General features: G+C 45.8%; 1 protein-coding gene across 35 annotated transcripts in view; it reads right to left on the bottom strand.

Moving 5' to 3' along the window:
* MAML3 (mastermind like transcriptional coactivator 3) overlaps nt 1-22,383 on the bottom strand; it is a 599,968-nt gene that overhangs the window by 191,696 nt on the left and 385,889 nt on the right. Inside the window, exon 1 of one of the 35 annotated variants that reach the window (XM_025462297.3) lies at nt 22,220-22,372. The exons of 33 other annotated variants lie outside the window; for them this stretch is intronic. The gene's annotated coding sequence lies outside the window, so the exon portion shown is untranslated. One more of the 35 variants, XM_025462298.3, reaches the window with a different exon arrangement.

The following is a 22,383-nucleotide window of genomic DNA, read 5'->3' as shown; positions in this document are numbered from 1 at the left end:
CTGTCTTTCACAGGAACAAATGGAGCATGCCTATAAACACACGAAACGGTACGCTTCTAAGAACCAAATGGGAAAGAAATCTCAGTATCTCAGGCTAGAAGCACTGTCATTACTTGGAAGTTCTTCTGGATTTTATTTCATCTGCATGTGGCGTCTAAATTTTTTTTCTGGGTTATAAGTCTTGAGTATAGCTCTGCTCTACCTGTAAAAAATCAAAGACTTTTCTCATTTTTTAAATGTCTCAGTTTGTCTACTTTTTGCTGATTTTGGCCTTTATCTTCTGTGCTAGTTAAGGATTTGGGGAAAAGAGTAATACAATGATTTTCCTGCTTTTACATTTGAGCTTTAGGGAAACAGCTTTGAGGTGATGAGTGCCAGCCGATCAGGCCATTTAAGATTTTTCTTAAACAACCAACCTGGTTAGGAACTCCTGGGTGAGTCTCTCCCAGAGCTGGAGGTGTACTGGCTGTGGGAGCCAGGGAGGTGGGAGGGGTCACCACTGCCACTGGCTGCAGAGCAGGGTCAAGGTCAAAATCCTTCACAAGGTCTCAACAGAAGAGTCTGGTTGGTGCACAGTGGAAGCAGCGTGGATTATTTGGTTAAGCAGAATAACCTTGAGCATTTGCCAAGTCAAAACACAAGTTGTAAAAACAAAGTCTTTCCCTTGCTGCCTACTTGCTCTTCTCCCTTTAAAACACGGCTCTTGCTTTTGTTAAAATTCACCTACATCCTAATGAAAGTGGAAGAAAAGAGCCATAAACTGTGGTTGTAACAACAACAAAAAAATCCAGAGATAACTACATTTTAAATTTCTTTACAAGAAACATATCCAGTTAACAGACTCCTTCCCATCCTCCTTTCCACAGCTCCTCGAATTAAAAAAAAAAAAATTTTTTTTTAAACTTTGGCTTTTCATGAAAGGCATACAGCAAAAGTGTCATTGTTCCAAAATTCCAAAGCAATTTCACAATCATAATGAAATGAGGGAGGAAATGGTTTTCTTGAGGTCTTGAAAACAATCACCCCATGTTGCTATGTGGTGTATCTTTATAAATTATAAAGAGAATTGCAAAAATTAGTTCATTCATTCAACACACACTCACTGAGCATCATTTATGCACCAGGCCCTGTGTAAGAAGCTGAGGATGCAGAGATGAATAAGACACAGTCTGCCTGGGAGAGCTCACAACAGAGGGAGACAGCTATTATTATTATTCATTATAATATGGCTAGGCTTCCCATGCCCTACTCCTACCTCCAGCCCTAGGAACCTTGATTTTAATTCACAAAGAACCATATTGTGGGGAGAAAAAAAAAAGAAAATGACCACAGTAAATCCTGTAAAGGTGGCAGGTCTCTCCAGAAATATAGCTACACTGTGAGCTTAGACCTCCTTTAAACTAAGGGCAGGGAAAGAAAAGAACACAGCAAAATGCCTAAGCAGACTACCAGACCAAACCACAACAAACATCTGGAACTAAATTATAGAAATTCAAACCTAACTGGGAAAGAAAATTATTTATAGCATAAAAAGTAGTTAAAAAGGAAGATGAAACATATTGGGATAGAGTCAAAAGCATCTTTCTCTCCTTGTTCTTTTCAGAATTGCCCCAGAGTATCATATGAGGAAAAAACATTACCCTCAGCTCTACTGGAGACTTTGAGCTTCATAGACAAAGGGATCCGCATCTCAAATTGATAACCCGATTTCTACATAGTTTGGTTTTTAACTCCGATGAACCAACTGGAATACTGAAACTCAGGTTTTCCGATGTGATTTTATGCCTGCTTAGAATCAGTGGCTGACGAGAAAAGTATATACACAATAAATCTCAAATCATTCAATTACCTTAAGTCAATTGGGAGGCTTCTATTTACTGAATATCGGCATTTGACTCTCATATCACAAAGACATGCAAATGACTCCCAAGTCGCAAAATCATTCTGGATGGCTTATTACTCCATTCTCAGATGTTGGAGGAGCAAGGGGAGGCTTGAGAGTTTGATCAAGAAAATACTACGCTTGTCATTTGGCAAAAACAGCATGCTAACACAGCCTCTGGAGTTAACGGCTGTACGAGTGTCAGCTCACAGGAAGGAAAAGCATTCAGCCCCTCTCTGGAAACAGATCCATGCTGCAAAATTATCCGAGTTAATTTCCTTCAGTTAATTAAGCCAGTTTCCTTATTAGCAAGGGGAGATGACCAAGTCTAGTCTACATCCAATGACTCACAGAATGAGGAGGTTAGCTGGCCCCAGCTCAGTTTCAAAACTTCACTTGCAGACAGAGTGTCCTAGACTCTGTAGAAGCAGTACTGGCCCTACCCAGTATTTAGGTCTGCTTTTGCCACTGCTGAACCAAGGATTCTCCCAGAAATGCCCATGTAAACTACCACCAAGTTCTTTTCTGCTAATTGCTAAATTCCCACAGGGCTTCATCTCAGGGGTGTGTGTGTGTGTGTGTGTGTGTGTGTGTGTGTGAGCCCAACGTCCAATAATATCCAGCACCCCTCGTGAAGCTGGCGACCAAGCAGCCCTGAGGGCCCAACGTCCAATAATATCCAGCACCTCTCGTGAAGCTGGCGACCAAGCAGCCCTGAGGGGTGGTTATTTGAACCCCAGTGTGACAAGGTGCCTCACATGGAGGATGGGTTCATGCTGGACACACTTCGACCTCCTCATCATAAGCAAAATTTTGATGACGATGGTGGGTGGGAATGGGGACACGAATTCTTCTAGAATGGCTCAGGGATCCAAGTCCAAACCAAGGTAAGTCTGAAAGTAATGCGGAACCAGATCAGGGACTGTTACCCGGACCAGCCCCGCCAGTTGAGGCTCTCCTCGAAGTTATCAGCAAAGAGCATCCATTCGTTGTGCATCCATTACATGCCAGGCAAATCTGAGATGCTTCCCTTACTTCCCCCCTCAACCCTGCAAGGTAATAAACACCATTTGTACAAATGAGGAAACTGGGGCTCAGGGAGATTTAAATAAATTGCCCAAGGTCACACAGCTAGTGTGAGGGAGCTGAGATTTGAATTCCAAAGCCTGCGCTTTTCCGTTCCACACCTCTCCACTTGTGAATGGAACGTGTTTCTCATTTCCAAACTCCTCTGAAGTGAGATAGGAAGAGGGGAGGCATCCTCAGAACTCTCTCCCCTCAGTGGTGGGCTGACACATGAGGACGGACTATCTCGAAGTGGACTTCCCACAGGCACTAGAGCTTTGGGGGATGTTCTCAGAGCGGTTTTGCCCCTGAGTTGCTCAGATAGAAATAGATGCTGGCCACTCCCCTAGGCCTAGCCTGATGCTGAAGACACCAGCGTAGGTGATGGTGGGAGTGACCAATCGCTTGGCCAACCGCTTTCCAGGGCCATCACTCCAATGGCACCAGCAGAAGCACATACTCCCCAGGAAACCCGCCCCCCAAGCCTGCACAAAAGCTTCTGAAATGTTATGCTCTGGGTCAACACGGTCTCAGCTCTTCAGAGTACAGAGGGCCAACCATGGTTCATCGCTAGTGCTTGACAAACTCACAGCATGCTAGCGCTGCTTTCACCTGGGTCCTCCTAATTCTTTGTGGCTCACGGTTTATTTTTCCTTGTTAGTACTCTTCACTTCAATTTCGCTGTCCTCTTAAGATTGGGCTAATATTGCCGAGTTCAGAAGATGATTATAAGGACTAAACGACGTAACATAGGCAATATATTCAACAGCTCCACTTCACGTCTTTGCGACTTTCCTCACCCTGTAGTAATTCCACTGTAACATGGTAACCTGTAGGGATTTTCAGGGGGGTGTGCTCCATCCCTCTATATAAATAACCCTGTCATCCAATACAGAAGCCATGCAAATACACAATTTCAGATGACAGAACCAGGTTTCTGCGATACGGATACTGACGGACTTTTAAGCTTGGAAATTACATGAGAAGTATTTTAGGATCTCTGAGAACCCCCAGGGGTTGTGTGCAGAATTTTGTAGGTGTCTTTTTTTCAGAAGAGAAGGCCTAAAGCTTTGTTTTTTTTGTTTTTTTTTTTTTGTTTTTTTTTAAGATTTTATTTATTTATTCATGATAGACACAGAGAGAGAGAGGCAGAGACACAGGCAGAGAGAGAAGCAGGCTCCATGCACCGGGAGCCTGACGTGGGATTCGATCCCGGGTCTCCAGGATCGCGCCCTGGGTCAAAGGCAGGCGCCAAACCGCTGCGCCACCCAGGGATCCCAGGCCTAAAGCTTTGATCACGTTCTCCGTGAGGTCCACGATCCTCCAAAATCCTAAGAAGCATTCTCCCACCAGTTAGCAGCAACAAGTAAGATTGAGTGGAACCCGCCTTAACAAGCAGCTTCGATTTCCCTGAAGCTCAGAGCCACGTGGTCTTGCAATTCGAATGCAATTTGAGGTTGCATTAACGAATGTATGTTGTACAGATCCAGGAAGGCATACGTATACTCCACCCTGATGGCACCTGGCAGGCCGGGCTCGACTCCGGAGTCCTCACTTGCATCAGGCAATAGGATGGCAAGAGGGCACGACTGGGGCCGAGGAGGCCCTAGAAACCCTGGGCCGTGAGAAGCAGATACAGGAGCAGAGGATGTGTTGCTGGAGAAAGTGAGAGCAGGGCGGTAGGAACGCCACAGCTCCTCTTTAAGTGGTTGCCACCTGCTGTACAGGAAAAGGATTAGGATTAACCTATGTAGCCCGACATGGAGAGCTGGAAGTTACGGCGGGAGAGAATTCAGCCTCCATATAAGGAGGAACTTTTAAAAAACAATTAGAAAGATTCAAAAGAGAAAGGGCTACCTCGTGAGGCTAATGAACTTCCTGTCCCTTGAGTCTTCATCCCAAGGCTCCATGTTCAGGGATTTGCAAAGAGGATTCTTTATTGGGTGGAAGGCAGGAGAAAATGACCTCTACGATTCCTTCTCATTCCATGATCTATTAAGATTTTATACCTCTTATTAAAATTTATGGTCAAAGATCCAAACACATGTTCCCTTGCTTCATATAATAGAATCACTTTATAAGGAGGAATCACCACTCTTCTTTTTCACTTTTGATTTTTATGTATTTGTTTTCTTAAAATGGGGCATGTCCGTGTATGAAATGTTGCCTCTGCATCTCCATTTGTCTCCTCTTTCCTCAGAGTCCCCGCCACTGCCCCCACCCGAATTCACTGCCCTGTCATCTCTCCCTGGGCTCCTGCACTATGCTCCTACTTGTCTATTTGTTTATTTTTAAGTAATCTCTACACCCAACAGGGGACTCGAACTCATGACTCCCGAGATCGAGACTTTCACGCTCCTCCAATGTGAGCCAGCCAGGCCTCCTCTTACCCCCCTAACCGTTAAACCTTGCTTCCCATCCAGTCCATTCTCCGTGAGCACCTAGAGTAATCACTTGAAAACATTAATCAGGGTATGTCTTTCTCTTAAACTCGAAATTGTGGCTTACAGGGCACTAGATGACCTGGGGTCTTCAAGCTCATCTCATGCCCCCCTCCTTCCACATGTTCAACACTGCCAGCTCCCCCTGCTCCCCACTCCCCTGCGGCTGCAGCCTCTGGGCCTCTCCTCCCAGTGCCCCACCATCCCTCATGATTCAGCTCAACTCTCTCCTTATGAAGCCTGTGCGTGGTCATGTCTCGGACGCACCTCCCCACTTACGCCCTGTTATGTCACTCTGTTGCATTTTCCTCACGCTGCTTATTACAATTCATAATCACCTGGCTTCCTGTTTTTGACTTGGTACGGGCTTCTCCCTGCTTTGAGTATAGGTCCACGGAAGGTACGGGCCTAGTCTGAGTTGTTCATTAACCTTCTGTGTCCAGAGATTAGCACAGGGACTAGCTCGTGGTTGGTGCTCAGTAAGTATTTCTGGAGTGAAAGGATAACTGAGTGAGCGACTGCACGAACAAGTCTGTCCGGCACCGATGGTGAGCTCGGCGGTTGTGTGTGACGGGTGTCGTCAGAGTGGAAGCATGACGGTGTTTGCTCGAAGCCTCATCCTCTTACCTAGGACAGGGCTGTGCACACAGCAGGCTCTCAAGAGAATTTTGGATTGACTCCCAAGAAGCTCACAAACATCACTGAAAGCCAAAGATGTGAGAAAACAATCTTCTTCACTGACAAGAAAAAGATATTAGCCATGCCTCAGAGTGCCCTTCCACACACACCGTGGGGGTGAAATCCTAGAGAGAATAGCACAGCTCCCTAAATCTGGGATCTGGTGGCCCCCCCCCCCCATCCCTGAAGGCTTTTAGAAAAAAAATATCCTGGCGCCGAGGAACAAGAGATGCTGGAATGGGTGACTGAGGAGGTGGTACAAACTCCTTTTCTGGAGCTCTTTAAAAATAGAACAGCCATCTGGGATGATTTAGATATGGTCTTCATTGAAGAAGGGGGATGGAAGAGGGAATGAAAGATCTAAGTCCCATCGCATCCTTGATTTTCTGATATTTCACTTTAAAGTTTGATTCATAGCAAAAGCCTGAAAGGAGCAAGGAATTCACTTTTTCTTTTCAACTGAAAGTTAAATCCCATTTTACTTTGAACTGTAATTCTGCTGCATCACTCTCCTCCCGTCAAATGGGCAATTTGGATGTCATACTTTTTTGTGTTATGTAGAAAGTTGGGATGAAACTAAACTCCCATCCTCTCTTTCCTAGAAATGAACGCAAAGGGACTTAAGATGGGAGGGTTCAGATGTCAGGATGCGACAGCCTCAAAAGTGTAAGTCTGGGTCGGGTGGGGGGAGGGCATGAGGCAGCCCGTGGGAAAACAGGCAGGATGTCGAGGAACATCCCACAAGAGGAACCTGCCGTGGTCACGCACAAAAGTGAACTCTAGAAGCCTAGTCCGCAGTTCCTAACAACTGGTTCTTCATTTCTTGTTTTGTTAATGGGATCAAGCTTGGGAAAGTCATGTAAACAATATAAGGTAGGTTTTTCTTACGTTCGGCTATGAAATTATAGCAATTGAACTATCTCCTGGCTTTGTTCTTGTGACTCCTGCTTGATTTGTCAAAGCTGCACGGTCGAAAGAATAATAGATTTTAATACACAGAAGCCTGAATTTTACTATTTTTTTTTCTGTAGAGGCCACACTGCAAAAAGCTTTGTTAGATTTGTTTCTCAGCAGTATTTGTATGCCATAACTGTTTTTCTGACCTAAATAAACTTGGTTGTGATGATCAAATACATTTATTTTTAAATGTTCATTACGAGCACGGTTGTACGTAAGAAACTAATGGCCAATGTGGCTCTAGTTTTGTTTTGTTTTGAAAAGGAACACAACCAGATTAATGACATTACCTTTTTTTCTTTTTTTGCCTTTCTTTCTGTAAGTCAATGAATAATCCATATTTTCTACAGAACACAGTGTGACCATAAGGGTCTCCACAAGCCATACCTGAAAACTGGGCCTGTCACCTTATATGACATGAATCAAGTATACAGGGTCCTCCATTTACTCCTTGCTCTCAGGATGCTGGTGGAGTGTCCACATGGGTGACATCTCTGTGGTCTATGTGTGCACATCTGTGTCCACTTGTGCTAGAAAATGGAACTTGCCAGACCTTCACAGTAAGAGAGCTCTAATAAAGCAATAAAAACTCCTGAAAACGAATAGAAGGAAATGGGGTATTCTCAGAGGACTTGGACCCGAATCACTTTAAGGTGCCTCCATAATACAAAATCCACACAGCGCTGTGTTTTGGTACATCCTGCTATGTAACTGTTTGCTGAAGTGGTCACCACCCACCTGTCATTAATGGATGGAGGGTACATATTTGTTCAGGGCAGAGAGAAACATCTGATCCTTTAACAGAGCAGGATGAAGTGTCTGCGAAGCTGTAACTTCTACGGAACATGGTTCCAACTTTTCCTCCCACGAGGCCACAGTCTCACTGCTGGAATTCCCTGGGATTACTGCTGGGGGTAAGTGACGTGTGGGGACCGGGCTGGGGTCTGGCTACAGAGCTGTGGCGTAGCAGGATTTAATCCTTGGGGTAAAGCCTGGATGAGTTTGGGACCAGCCAGGTTTGCTCTGATGAAAGTGAGGCCCCTGAACATGACCTTCTCTCTATCTGTTTTGTAGCCTTCGTTTTGCTCCATCACCCAACCTGGGTGGATGGGAACGGGTGAGAGTCCTCCCATATCTCCCTGGCTGCACCTTGCTGGGTGAGAGTCCTCCCGTATCTTCCTGGCTGCACCTTGCCCTATTCTTACTGCTTCTCATTGGTCCCTACTCTCCTGTCCATTTGATGTTGCCCTCAGCAGGCTCTGGGGCAGGCCTGGGTCTGACTCTGGAGCCCCTCCTGTACTGACCTGACCCTCACATCCAGGCTCTGGGACAGCTCAAACTCCGGACTCACCGTTTCCCTCTCCTGACTTCTGGTCAGCTGCCCCCCACATCCCCCCACTTGCTGCCACACTGGAAAGCTGGTCACTTTCTTATTTACAAACTACAGTCTCACTTCACTCTACGCACGGTTCACTATTGCTCCTTTGGGGTTTTCTCACAGCCTTCTCTCACAAATTCAACACCACCATTCCCTCGGTGCAAAACAAGCGTCTGGAGCTTGCTGGGGCTTGCAAAAAAAAAAAAAAGAAAAGAAAAGAAAAAAAAAAGTGGCGGCGGGGCTGGGGAGAGGTGGGGTGGGAGTGGGGGGTGCTGCTTTCCCTTCCTCTGGCACCGCAAATGTTAACGCCGATCTGCAGGGAGATTGCAATTCTAACATAATGAGATATTAATGAGCTTTGCACATGTCCCTAGCCACAACATTTCTCTCCCCCTCCCCCCCGCACTCCCTTGTCTGCAAATCTAAAGAGAACCTGCTCCTTCTCTGACACTACAATGCCTCCACTTCCCTTCGCACCTGCCCTCTCCCACCCGGGCGCCCGGGCTGCCCTGCTCACCTCAAGCTGCCAGCACTAGAGAGCACCAAATGGGCTGGCACCGCCTTGTTTCCTGGCCTAATGGATGCTTGTTTAAACACTGGAGCTGTTTGCATTGCTGCGGCTCACTGCATGTTAAACACAGTCCTCTGAAACCCTATCCCAATCCAATAAAGGTATCAGCAGTTCAGTGTGGGGAGGCAATTACTATATGGTCCCAAGTGTGCCTTCTAAGCTCGAGGAAGGAAAATTTGATCGAACAACTAAAAGGAAAATCTGATTCGGCTCAGCATCACGTGGAGGACACAAGGCTTAACTGCAGCCAGGTCTGTGGAGGGCAGAGGGAAATCAATGATGAGCTGGGGAGAGCAACCGCACATTGTTAAGAGGGCTTTAAGCCAGCCTGTTAGTAACACCGTCTCCTGCCTTTGCGCTGAGACACCTGCCTGTCCTCCCACTTCGGCTCCCTTTTTCGTTCTTTCTTTTTTATTCCGAGGGGTATACTTATTTATTTTTTAATGACAAACTGCCATCCTTCTTAACACCCTCCACCTCTCACTCACCTTTAATTCCTTAAGCACTCATATAAAAAAATGGCTTTTCTTGTGCAAGATCATTACCATATCAAAGGCAATACAGGGAGAGCAAAAATGATAGAGGGATAATGTACTGGCAGAGAGAAGAAGGCAGGCCCGCTTCAGAGAGAGCAGAGGGTCCCTAACCTCAGGCTAATGATACCCGTCGATACTGCGATGGATCGGTTTGCTGCCTTAGCTAAGTCTGAAAAATCAGGGGAATTAGACACAAGATTTAAATTTATTTCTCACCCAAGAAACAAAAGTTTTGGAAGAGTGAATACTCTCCTCCATTTTTAAGTTCTGTGGACATAAAGAGATATGGGGCTTAGGTTTCTTTTTACTTTTCCCTGTTTTTCACCAAAAAGCCTGCCCTGCGATGGCCCTTCTCTCCACAGGAAGAGTGGGAAAGCAGCAATGGAAGCATCTGGCAACACGGAGTAACGCCACACACCACGCTCATGGGGGCACCATCCACTTCCCAGGCATCTTGCCAGAGCCCCGTCTGTTCCCGAAGTTTCCTGGCACAAGGGAGGCAGCCCACATAGAGCCGGACGCTGCCGTCAGCATCAGGCGGCAGTAGCTCCTCTCTAACGGGCAGAAGGCTAAAGCTGTCCCTTCAGAAGAGACAGGGACCAGAGGGCTAAGGCCGTCTGCAATTCCTCCACCCCAAGGCGGAGAGGGGCTTCAAAGGCTCCAGAAGGATAATTAACACACCGAGAAGTGTTCAGTCTATAACCATGGTCCTGGGCCTCTAGACCAGCACACAGTCTCTGACCGGGCCCCGTGCTCCACTGCACCCACCTTGAGCGAGTCTGGCTCCCGCATCCCAGGCTCCAGGCGCTGGGGCATGTGCACACGGAGGCTCCACCAGGCGAGCAGCATGGCTGGCCGGGTCTTGCCCTGCAGGGAGGCATGTACTGCACCTCCCCGTGTCACCAACTGGAATAGTCATGGCAACGTGTAGAGAGCAGTGACCTTCGATGCCCATGGCTGTCCATGTCAGGTAAAGCATTCCTGAATTTACATAAGCCACGAAAAGTATCCTGGGTTCTTGTGTTCTCTTTGGTCTCCTGACTTAACATTCATGGAAAGGCCTCATTACGTCAGGCCTGGAAAATATGGGCAAGTGAACAACAGTAAGCCCCTCTTGAAAATTATAATACATGCCTCACTTGCCCTGCACACTGGGGAACGAGGCGTTCCACTTTAGATATCTGTGTATCTGTGAAAAGCTTTCTAACAATATTGGATGTTTCCCCAGTTTATTAGAAGGTAGATAATGTTTTCGATAACTCGTAGGGCCACACGGTACTGACCCTGCCATTGGTTGTAGGTCTGTTGTTTGGCTTTTTGGTCTGGGAAAAAATAAAAGGGTATTTGATTATCACCTACCTTTATCAGGATAAAAGAGAACCTTGCAAAAGATGATAGACCAATACATTAATGACACTAATTTATGGCCCTGTTTTGAGATATCACCTTGTACGTCCAGTCTGGCATCTGTAGGAATGCTAGATGTGTTTCTCAACAAAGCATGAACTCTCTCCCATCTCCACACAGCAGCAACAGCACATTTTAATTTTTTTTCTTACTGTTTGAAATATCACCATAGAATAAAACAAAAAGAGGGAGAGAGAGGGATGACCCCAAATTTCTTCAACCTACTATCTTTATTCTCTCCCCAGGCACAGAAACTCACAAAATCCTTGTGCTCCTATAATGTCATTCTAATCCAGAGGTAGCGGCTGCATTGAAATAAAATCACAGAAAGAAATTCTATTCTGAAGACGGAGATGTGTGGTCAAAGAGAATATTTTGTTAATGGCACATCTGAGATGATCGAGGTAGAGACAATCACAGGTGTACATAAAGGTATTCCTCTTCTTTTGATTGCTTCTTTGCAGGTACATGAAGAGGCTATTTTAACTGAACGTATAAAGAACCATCTCTGGTATCTTTACCTTTCATTATTTCGTTGCATGAAAACTTTTACTCTTTTTTATATTTGTAACACATGAAAAATCCCTCCACGTAAACATCTTGAATTCTGTTAGCCTGGACCAAAAAATGGCATTCCACCTTTGCCACCATGAAATAAGAACCCTATCCCACTGTAAAATGGTTTGGTGACTCCTGAATCAGGTACTCTTAGCACTTTCCCCGACTGGCGAGCCTCACTCCCTACTACAACTTCTCTCAAAGAGGTGCGGCTTCACACTTCGCTATCCTTCTTGGATACAGACGGAAAAATCTTTCTTCCCCTCAGGAAATGAGTATCTCATTCACCTCATTTCAGTATCCATTTAGCCATCATTTTCTGACAACAAAAACTGTTAGAGTGCTTTGCTAGCAATAAAACCTGAGATTCCCTAACCTGAGTTACTGACGATGGAAAAAGCCAGATGAACACCTGGACGAACTCTTTTGCGTGAACTTTCTGCCTTCAGTGTTTGGTAACACGGAGGTCTAACCAGAAAAGCACGATTTCAGCTTCTGTTAGGAGAACGACACTTTTCGAGCCAAAAATGATTTTGAGATTAGCATCAAGTAAACTTGAGCCCCTACGCAAAAACGTTTAAAGAGGTCCCTCTTTCACGAGCCACCCCAGAAATGATCTCAATCTGCATCATACGAAGCGGTGGGAGAGGGAATGTTCTGTGAGTCCCTGAGCTGGAGCAGTTGCTCCTATTGTGGATAAAACAAAGTGGCCAAGAAATAGGATACGGTCCCCAAAACAAGGGCATAAAGATAAATAAGAAAGAAGTCTAGGAACTGGGGCCAGTGTTGTCACCTTCATCGTCACCATGCAGAACAGGGATCACTGATGACTCCTGGAAGAGGATCTGTTTGGTTAAGAACAAGCTGACAAAGAGTGTATCATCCTCTCTTTATTTTTCTGTGTGTTTGAATATTTCCAAAACTAAAATTTTTTAAAAGTATGTTGACTGAGGATGTCATCTGGTTCACTGGAAAAGGAGAATGTGTAGAGGGAAAAAGAAATGAATATTCTAACAGTCTAGTCATCTCAGGATTGGAAATCCTGAGCGCTTTGCCAAGTCACAGTGCAAGAGGAAATAGGAGGGAGAAAGCACAGATGCCAGGAGGGCTGCCTCTGGTCCTGCTCAAAGACCTTCCTGGGGCGATTCAGATGATCCAGGACCTTCCTGGGAAGGTCCAGGAAAAGGAGGAAATGCTTCTGCCTGCATCATGTTCTCAGAAGAATTCTGGACAGAGCCTTGGTCAGCTCAAAAAACCAAATATCCACACATAGAGAAGGCGCACGTACGTTCTGTATTTTCTGACCCAAAGGAGATCGCTTTTGTACAGGCGGTTCGGCCCATCTATCTAGAAACACGTGGAAACAAGAGATGGAAGACAGGGCAAGAAATGGTGTGTGGAAAGAATACAAAGGATATTATTTGACTGCTTGACTTTCTTTTAAGGCATTTTGGATCCTCTTTGGTTAAAGAAATGCTTATAATGTTAATTACTAATGGCCTCCCTTAACTTTTTTTTTTTTTAATTCTGAACTATTTTTTACCTACAGAGAAGTTGCAAAAATAGCACAAAGCCCTTCTTGCGACCTTTATGCTGCTTTCCTTGCTGTTAACATCTTCCGTGACCATAATGCACTTATCAAGAACGGGATATTAACAGTCACACACTATTATTAATTAAGCTAGAGACTATTAGAATTTCACCATCCTTTCCATTAATATCCTTTTTGTTTCAGAATCCTGAGAGGATCCCATAGCACATTTAGTTCTCTTTTTTCGTAGCCTTTTCCAGTTTGTAACTGTTTCTCGATCTTTCTTTGCCTTTTGTTGCCTTGATACTTTTGAAGAGTACTGAACCGTGGTTTTGTCGAATATTCCTCGGTTGGGCTTTGTCTCGTGTTTCTTCATGGCTGGAGTGAAATTATGCATTTTTTAGCAAGAAGACTACAAAACCGATGTTGCGTCCCTCTCAGCGCATCACAGCAAGGGTTTGTGATGTCAACATGTCTTATTACCAGTGATGCTTCTTCCCTTGATCACCTGGTGAAGCTGGTGTCTGTTCCTTTCTCCACAGTGAAGTTACTATCTTTCCCTTTGTAGTAAATACGTATCTTGGGGGAAATATGCTGAGACTATGCAAATCCTGTTTCTACTCAGACTTTGCTCACTAATTTTAGCATCCATCTGTGGATTTTGACTGAAACAATTATTACTGCGGTGCCTGCCTAATGGCGATTTTATATCCCATGTACCTTCAACATTTACTTTTTGGAATTCTACTTAAGGAAAAGCTGCCCCTTCTCCTCTATTTGTTTTTTTAATCTGTTCAAACCCCTGGATGTTAATTTAATCTATGGGTTAAAATTCAGTACTATCATTCTTCGTTTTGCCACCCAAATTGTCCAAATTGTTCCAGCTTTGGTCACTGGGAACACACTTACGTTGACTTTTGGAGAATGTCCTTATTTATTGGCACTATAAAATGGAACGTAAGATAGACTCATTTTGTGTTTTCCCCACCTGAGCCCTGGAATCAACTGCTTTTCCAAGGAGAGTTGGTTGCTTTTTATTGGGGAATGGTATTTAGGAGCAGGACATGGATGCTACGGTGAGCTTATTGCATCTCGGCAGACTGAAGGATGTACTAACCTATTTATCTATCTACCTATTGAAATATGTCGATGACAGTAGTTTATCCTGCTACTCTGATTCTAATCCAACACCACGGGGTTCATGTTTTCCTTCCTCTTTGCTTACTGATAACTTTTTTCTTCATCAGTGCAATGCCCATAATAGCTTTCTTTTAACTTGGAAGATAGTTATGTTTAATCATCAGCTCCAAAGTCATTAATTGATTAGACTGGAAATGGATTTATTAATTTGGCCAATATTAATGGGCATGTTCTGTGTTTAAGGCCCTCTCTACAACACGCTTTTGGTGGAAGAAGGATGACTCTTAGACCTTCCTTTCAGGCAGTTTATGGGCTATCAGGAAATATATTAAAATGATACAGAAAGTAAGGAGTGTTAAGAGAAACAAATAAGTTGCTCTCAGCATATGGAGGAAGGAGAAATGTACCTCTATTGAAGGAATAAGGAAAGGCTTTCTGAAGCAGCTGTGGATCTTTAAGGATGAGTAGGATGGAATCTGTAAGGATTAGGGGAAGGCAGTTCAGAAAAGGGAGCAGCTTGAACCAAAGCATGAAGTGGGAGCCACACACAGCAAGGCACAGGAAGGTGACAGGGTGTCTGGGTAGAGAAGAAGGCCTAGGAGTCAGCATGGTGGGCGGAGCTGGATCACAGAGCTCCATTCTGGCTGCAGAAGAATCTGGGCTCTCCGTTCCGTGGGCGATAGAGAGCTCCTGAGAGTTTGGAAGCAAGAAGAAACCTGATAGGAGTGACACAGTGGACTCACAATGGAGGGGGGATCTGAGGGACAGGAATGGTCTTTGGAGGAGATCAGTTTGGAAGCTATTGATAGAGATCTGACAATCTGAGGGTGACTGAATTTGGGCAAGGACAACAGGTATGGAGAAGAGGGGATATACCTGAGGAACTACCATGAGCAGTTGGCCACACTTGACAATAGATTATATGAGAAGAGCAAGAAGTCTAAGGTAACTCCAGCATTACAAGGAAGTATATTAAAAACAGAAACTAGTAAGCAAGGTGGTGGGAATGTGTCCAACAGCCCCCAAAATGCCGGGTTGAGATAAATCACTTCCCTTGTGACCATTTTTATGCTATTTTAGAGTGGACAGAAAAGAAGAGAGAAATCAAACTTTTAATCAAACAATGCTGTTACTTTTTAGCAGCAATGCTATATCTCCAATAGAGTAGAAAACTGTATTAAAAATCAGAGTGAAATTTCTAAATGACAATGACATTTAATTAACCCATGGTGCTGGTTAGCCATTGGCATTGATAATCACCACAAAGCAGTGTTTTCTTTGAAGTCTGATAGTTAACACTCTCTAAACTAGAAGCTGCCCACATTTTATCCATTATGACTCGAAGGCTATTAAAACAGAGCCATATAACTTCAGTCACCAGGGAGTTTTGGAACACTGAAGTCAGAATGAAACCATCACAGCTACTCTATTAATGTTGTATCACTATTCAGATGTGATAGTGTATCTCAGGAACAGCTTAAACTCAAATGTACTAGTATCTACACAATCATGACTGCATTTATTAGTTAGCACATAACGTATAGGCGTAGGCTGGGCTTGCTGGAGGGTATTTGGCTTTCAGGCTCGAGAAGCAACTACGCGTCAACGGTCGTTATGCCAGGCCCTGTTAATTACCTTCTTTCTAAGGCAGTAAGAGCTAAATTTGTTCATTTGTTTTGCAAGAGGCTAGTCAACCACGCCATAGGGCAACAGAAAGGACAGAAGAGGAGGGAAAGAGAGCAAATCCAATTTTTCTTTGGATTGTGCAAAAGTTTGGAAGTGAGACCCACTGGCTCTAAGGAACTCTGGCATGGATGCCCAGCTTCGTCTCAGCAGGGTGACCTTGTGGGGATGGCTCAGCATCCACGACCACCTACTCCTCCTTTCCCCTGATTGTGCAGGTGAAGGCACTTCAAGCCTGTCTTAGACAAGGTGTCCCTCCTACCTTCAAGACTCTCTTGGAATGAACCTACTCAAAATTCTTCCTAAGGAAATATAGATCATCTTAGTGGGTGGCCAGCTATTCTTCTTCAGTGGAGTCAGAAGAGCCACAGTGAAGGAGAGGTCCACATTTTCTATCCCTAGAAACGCTCTATGACCATAAGCGTTGTCCACCACCAGAACTTGTTTCCAGGTAGAACTGTGTGGACACAGATTTCCACACTGAACTCACAAAAGTGTTCAGGAAGACTGTGCATTGGACCTTCACTAGCACAAAGGGGGGCCGAGGGTACGAGATGAAGAGCTCAGCAGCTCTGAAGATATTGAACAGTCATTCCTGTAGGAAATCAGTTCTCTTATTACAAAATTGCTGTCTTAAAAAAACATCTTTATCAATTAAGGCAAGCAGGGTTGGCAGGACTCAAGGGTCAATAATAAGCACTCAAAATACAGCAGCAAAGAAGAGGTTAAAGGCAAAAACCATGAGGCAGTGAAGACACATGTCACATTGTCATGTCATCATAGTAGCTGTCCCCGTTCTTACCTTACAATAGCCTCCTCCCCTCCTTGGCCACTTCCCCTCTTCTAGGTCCTTTCAGGTACCCTTTCCAAGTCTCTTTTTCTTTTTTTAAGATTTTTATTTATATACTCAAGAGAAACAGAGAGAGGCAGAGACACAGGCAGAGGGAGAAGCAGGCCCCATGCAGGGAGCCCGACGCGGGACTTGATCCCGGGACCTCGGGATCATGCCCTGAGCCGAAGGCAGATGCCCAACCACTGAGCCCCCCAGGAGTCCCTAAGTCTTTTTTTCTATGTCTAATGGAGAAGTAATGTGACAGTAGATCTTTCTACTATTTATTAACCATATTTTAGTATGTTGGTTATTTAGGTTATCATGGTACCAACTGATTCCATGAGGGTGTGTTTTGTTGTTTGTTTGGCTTATTTGTTTCTAATTATGAAACTGAAGGTTTTGTCACCGCTATAGAAATTTCAAGCCTTGGCCAGTTGTAGGTTGTATGAATTGAGTGATGAGAAGCGCAGCTACCGTCACATCTTTAGTTCTCTAAGAAAGATGTGGGGTAGAAGAGTTGGAAGGAGGGTGGAATCTGTGTTTCCTCCCTCCAAGAATGACTTAGATTATGATTCATGTGTCCCAAGACGCTGTGATGGAAACTCCACCTCCACTGACTAGACAATTTGTAGGGCCCAGGCAAAATGAAAATGCAGGGCCCCTTGATCAAAAATTATTAAGAATCTCAAGACTGTGACAGCAGAGCACTAAACCTACCCCCAAGTTTCAGGGGCCCCAAGGCCCAGCTGTCTTGCATCCAGGTTCCTGTTCCCTGACTACCTCATTGATCCTTCCATCATCCAGGTTCCTGTTCCCCGACTACCTCATTGATCCATCAATGCTCACTGGATGAGAGGCATGGCAGTCTAGGCAAGCCTATTGCTCTTGCAGCTAAAATTCACCAACACACTACAACTCGATTGGAACATGATGGGGCTTCCTTGCACTTTTCTCCTTACCTTGTACCGCCCAGAACTGCAGAAGAGATATTAAAGTGTTTTCCACTTCGTGTTTTGTTATTTTAAATGATATTTAATTACGTTTTTATGTTACAACATGATGCCTGATGTTCTGGAACATGCCCCCACAGTTCTTCTAGTTGTTTTCTACCACGCTGAGGTCTTTACCAGTCATGTAGGTCCCTGGAATGCGTTCTCTTCATCAGGGCAGGCACCCGTATCTCCCTCTCGCCTAAACCTCTTCCCAGTGTCAATACTCCACCTGTGTAGCCTCCACTCATCCCCTTTTCTGGAACTGCTTTTAGAGAGTGAAAAGGACTTTTAAGAAGTGCTTTAGAATTAGGGACCCCTGGGTGGCGCAGCGGTTTGGCGCCTGCCTTTGGCCCAGGGCGCAATCCTGGAGACCCAGGATCGAATCTCACGTCGGGCTCCCGGTGCATGGAGCCTGCTTCTCCCTCTGCCTATGTCTCTGCCTCTCTCTCTCTGTGTGTGTGACATTAAAAAAAAAAAAAAAAAAAAAGAAGTGCTTTAGAATTAAATTTTGTGATTTGCATAATACTTTGGTGTTTCTGACTGCCTTTCTTCAACCAAATATAAGGTAAATAAAAGGTATTCAGCTCTCTTTAAAAAAAAAGATTTTATTTATTTATTTGAGGGGGTGGAGAGAGGGGGAGAGAGGGGGGCAGAGAGAGAGAATGAGAATGGAGGAAGGGCAGAGGAAGCCAGAGAAGCAGACTTCCCGCTGAGCAGGGAGCCTGACTCGCAGGGCTTGACCTCAGGACTCGATCCCAGGACCCTGAGATCATGACCTGAGGGTAAGTCAGACACTTAATTGATTGAGCCACCCAGCTGCCCCTCAGTTCTCATTTCTTACATCAGGTCACTGACTTTCTCCTATGCTCTGATTTTTTGGTTTTTTTTTTTTTTTTAATTGTTAAAACTATATTTTTTTAAGCGTAGTTTAAGGTTCATAGCAAAATCAAGGGGGAAGGTAGAGAGATTTCTCCTACGCCACCTGTCCCTGTGCTCAGCCTCTCATCACTTACACATTAGCTCTTTACTTGTTCAGATGTTTTTGTTAACCTTGATATTTTTTGGTATCTTGGAATATTTTGCTATTTCCCTCTATTCAGACTGGCTGGAAATGAAGAAATGTCAGCACATGGGAAGAATAAATATAAAATACTTGAAAAGTTAAGTTTCATGGGTCTCAGGATTATGCAATACCTCAAGCTAAAGTTAATAAAGTTGCTTAGTTAACAGGGACTTGGAGTCAGGTGCTTCAGTAAACAGAAAAAGGCTTATTTGTAAGTAGCATATTGATGGTTTATGTGTAAATGAGTGTTTCTAACGTGCTTGCTGGGAGTTAAAAATGGCTTATTAAGAGTTTTAAATCCCCCCCTTACAAATCATTTATTGCAATGCTAACAGACACTTTTTTTAAAGATTTTACTTATTTATTCATGAGAGACACCAAGAGAAAGAGAGGAGAGAGGCAGAGACACAGGCAGAGGGAGAAGCAGGCCCCATGCAGGAAGCCTGACGTGGGACTCGATCCCAGGACTCCAGGATCATGCCCTGGGTGGAAGGCGGCGCTAAACCGCTGAGCCACCCAGGGATCCCCCCAACAGACACTATATTTTTTTCTTTTTACAGACACAATTTTTGAACCAAGTATTTGTTAGGCCAAAGAAATGACCCAAAAACTTAAGTCAAATTCCAAGTAAGTACAGTCCATTAAACCTTAATTTCCAGAAAAATGTTACCAAAAGTCCCTTCAAAGGTGGGTCATGTTTGCATGACCGACAAACTACTGGTACTAATGTGGTTTCAAACTCTGTCACCTGCACTGCTGACCTTCCGAATCTCCATTTGGAGATGGAAATGACCAAGTGCCACCGGTTTTGTACGTGAGGCCATATCCCTCTGTTCAGAGCTGCCTGAACCAGAATGAGCACCCGATCCAGGCTAAGCCTGTGGTGTCTGTAGGACAGAGCTTGCTCTCTCAGCCTCTGACTCTGGGAAGTGCGGTGGCAACAGAGAAGCACACGCAGTTAGAGGGGACAGCAGAGCCTGCAAGGTAACAAGTGACACAGAAGGGAAGGCGGGGGGGGGGGGGCGGGGGGGACAAGCCATGAGGGAAAGTGGAGTTCCAAAGAAATTACTAGGAGACAGAGATGTGGACAGGGAAGTTGACAGGAAGGGGGGAAGGATGGACGGATGGAAGGAAGGAAGGAGGAAGGAAGGAAGGAGGAAGAGAGGGAGGGAGGGAGGATGAAAGGAAGGAAGAAGGAGGGAGGGAGGAAGGAAGGAAGGAAGGAGGAGGGAAGAAGGAGGAAGGGAGGGCAGGAGGGAAGAAAAAAGAGGAAGATATATATATAAATGGACACAGCGCAAGCAGATGGAGGTGTGGCCTTGAGAGGCTGCAGTCTGGCCCTGGGGGTCACTGTGCGCCCCCGAGGTCACTGTGCGTCCCCGAGGTCACTGTGCCCCCGAGGTCACTGTGCGTCCCCGAGGTCACTGTGCCCCCGAGGTCACTGTGTCCCCGAGGTCACTGTGTATCCGCGAGGTCACTGTGTCCCCGAGGTCACTGTGTGTCCCCGGGGCCACTGTGCCCCCGAGGTCACTGTGTGTCCCCGGCACCTCTGGGGAAGGGGAGCAAGCGCCGGGCATCTGGCCTAGCAGGAGACACAGAGGACCCCAAAGCCGTCTCCACCCCTGACTTAAAAGCCTGGGGGGCCCAGGAACCTCGCTTGGGGCTTGGTGGGGGGGGGTGGAAAAACCAAGCTGCGCTCAAGCCCGCTCCCCCTGCGCCCGGGACCCTTGGGCCCGCTGCTGCTTCCAGCCCCCGTCCCAGCGCCCCTGACTCCACAGGCTCCTCGGCTGCCCGAGGCCCCGCAGTCCCCGCGTGCTGCACGGGGCGCGGGTGGTCGCGGCAAGGCCGGGCTCCCCACATCCCGCCGGGGAGCGAGGGGTGCCAATGGAGGGCCCGCTTGGCCAGCCCCGCGATGTCCCGGCCGAGGCACTGCTGCCAGCAGCCACGTCCCCCTCGGCAAGACGGGGGGCCCGCAGCCCCTCCTGCAACCCCGCGCTCCGGCACGTGCAGTCCAGTCCGGCCACCAGGCCCATACTTCCTCTTTTTCCAGACCAATATTCTATTACTCCTCACAAGTTTATTAGTTCTGACTCATAACAATCCATCAGCCGTAAGCGCAATAAATGATGCTTGGAAATTAAAACCCACATTTCGGCAGAGGAGATTTTACATGTTAAATTATCTTTAAAGTTATAAATAAATAACATACGTGGAATAGATTTAAGCAATAAACGTATATTCAGCAAACAATACTCAGGAAGCTTCCAGTCCAGCAGGAAAATGTGATGTGTGCGCTCTCTTGCTAATAGGCCCTCCACTCTCTGCCCTCCTTCTCTTCCTTGGTAAGATCATGAATCCATCACATCCCATGTTGGGCTCATTGCCTTCTTAGGACAAACGGTGCTTCCTTCATCTAAAACTCATTCGCAAAATGTCTTTCAGCTTTCTTAGGTTGTTGTTTCGTTTTTGTTTTTTTCCCTGGTTATTTTCAAAGAGCGACTTAGAAATTTTCCAAGATGCCTGCTTGCTTCCAGCTCCTCCTCTCTGTAGGCAGCCCCACTTCCTATCATTGCCACTCGAATCGCTTTTAAAAAGTGGCCCCCTGAAAGAAGTCCTATTGAACCCAAAACAGGAGAAACTCCTCTCACTCGCGGGAGCCAAGAGGCTGGACTCAGGAGCCAGGAGTCTGTTCTGTTATTTTATGAAAGCAAAGGAGGGTCAAGTTTCTACCAGGTGTTGGAAAACACTGGTTTGTTTTTTATTTCTAAACACAGAAAACAGGAAAGAAAGGGAGAAAGAGGCTGCAGTGCTATCCATCAACTTGTGCTTCTTACCACGTAAAATTTTCTAAAAGATACACTCAAAAATCAGAAGTTTCATAGGCATACTTTTCTTCCAGTACTCAATTAAATCTGCATAATTTCATCAAATTTTGTCCCTTGTGGAAATGCAATTATTGCACTCTGGTTTCCTGGAACTAAGAATTTCATTCTTAACCTCATTCAGAGATTTAACCCACGACAACAAAACACGACAGGATTCACGTCAGTGACAATTTAAAGAGAACTGAGGGTTAATGACAAAAGTCTGGTCTAGACAATACTGTATCAAGGGACTTTCAAAAAAATGACTTTATTTATTAGAGAGAGAGAGAGAGCACAGGGGGGGAGAGGGAGAAGCAGGGAGCCCAAGCGAGGCCCCGTCCAGGGCCCGGGGTCACGGGGTCACGACCTGAGCCGAAGGCAGACACCTGTCTGACTGAGCCCCCCACGCACCCCTCAAGGGACATCTTTATCACTTAACCTCAAAGGCAACAATAGCAGAACCCGACCTCGTGTCAGTGACGCCTCTACCTTCTCCGACTCTTCCTTACGCGTCTCCCTCTTCCCTTTGCTTCTGGGCGCACATGCAGGCTTTCCGCATCTGGATCCAGAACTGCCTCACCGAGCCGGGCCACACCTTCTCTGACCCCACGCCTCCCCCCAGGCGTCAACATTTCACAAACCAGACAGATCAGGATGCAGCGACTTCACCCCGATGTCGCCCTGGATTCCGAGGCCCGAGGGATGAGCACGGGGTCACTGAGTGTCTGCTGGGCAACAGCGCTTCTCTGATAGGACACACGTGCTCCCTGGTGTCCCCTGCCTCCTGTGCCCGTGTCTACACACT

This window comes from Canis lupus, chromosome 19 (assembly GCF_003254725.2).
Source record: "Canis lupus dingo isolate Sandy chromosome 19, ASM325472v2, whole genome shotgun sequence".
Taxonomy (NCBI): Eukaryota; Metazoa; Chordata; class Mammalia; order Carnivora; family Canidae; genus Canis; species Canis lupus.
The sequence above is the reverse complement of the archived record's forward strand: the minus strand, read 5'-3'. Positions and strand labels throughout refer to the sequence as shown.